At 53.4% G+C, this 416-nt stretch overlaps 1 long non-coding RNA gene across 1 annotated transcript; it reads left to right on the forward strand.

Annotated features, from left to right (window-relative positions):
- Positions 1-275, forward strand: LOC145719865 (uncharacterized). The gene is made up of 2 exons (XR_014142651.1): positions 1-116; positions 221-275. It is a non-coding gene; the product is annotated as an uncharacterized LOC145719865 (long non-coding RNA).
- The last annotated feature ends 141 nt before the right edge of the window (positions 276-416 follow it).

Genomic DNA, 416 nt, shown 5'->3' on the forward strand with positions numbered 1-416 from the left:
GGTTCTCATGCTGACCTGTCCTCTCCCCTGACCTAGGCCAGAGGCATTGACGTGCAGCAGGTTTCCTTAGTCATCAACTATGACCTTCCCACCAACAGGGAAAACTACATCCACAGGTAAGTGCGGGTCTGGAATGTTCCCGCAGCTCGCCCTGAGCTAAAGTTCCGTTTCCCCTTTCCTTGATCGTCCCTCATACTGAGATGTCCTTGTTTTCCACCAGAATCGGTCGCGGGGGACGATTTGGCCGTAAGGGTGTGGCTATTAACATGGTGACAGAAGAAGACAAGAGGACTCTTCGAGACATCGAGACCTTCTACAACACCTCCATTGAGGAGATGCCCCTCAATGTTGCTGACCTCATCTGAGGGGCTGTCCTGCTACCTAGCCCTACCCAGGCTTCAGTCTAGGGGGCTGAA

The sequence above is a fragment of the Leptonychotes weddellii genome, unplaced genomic scaffold (assembly GCF_054177405.1).
Source record: "Leptonychotes weddellii isolate Sample4059 unplaced genomic scaffold, ASM5417740v2 HiC_scaffold_78416, whole genome shotgun sequence".
NCBI classification, from domain to species: Eukaryota; Metazoa; Chordata; class Mammalia; order Carnivora; family Phocidae; genus Leptonychotes; species Leptonychotes weddellii.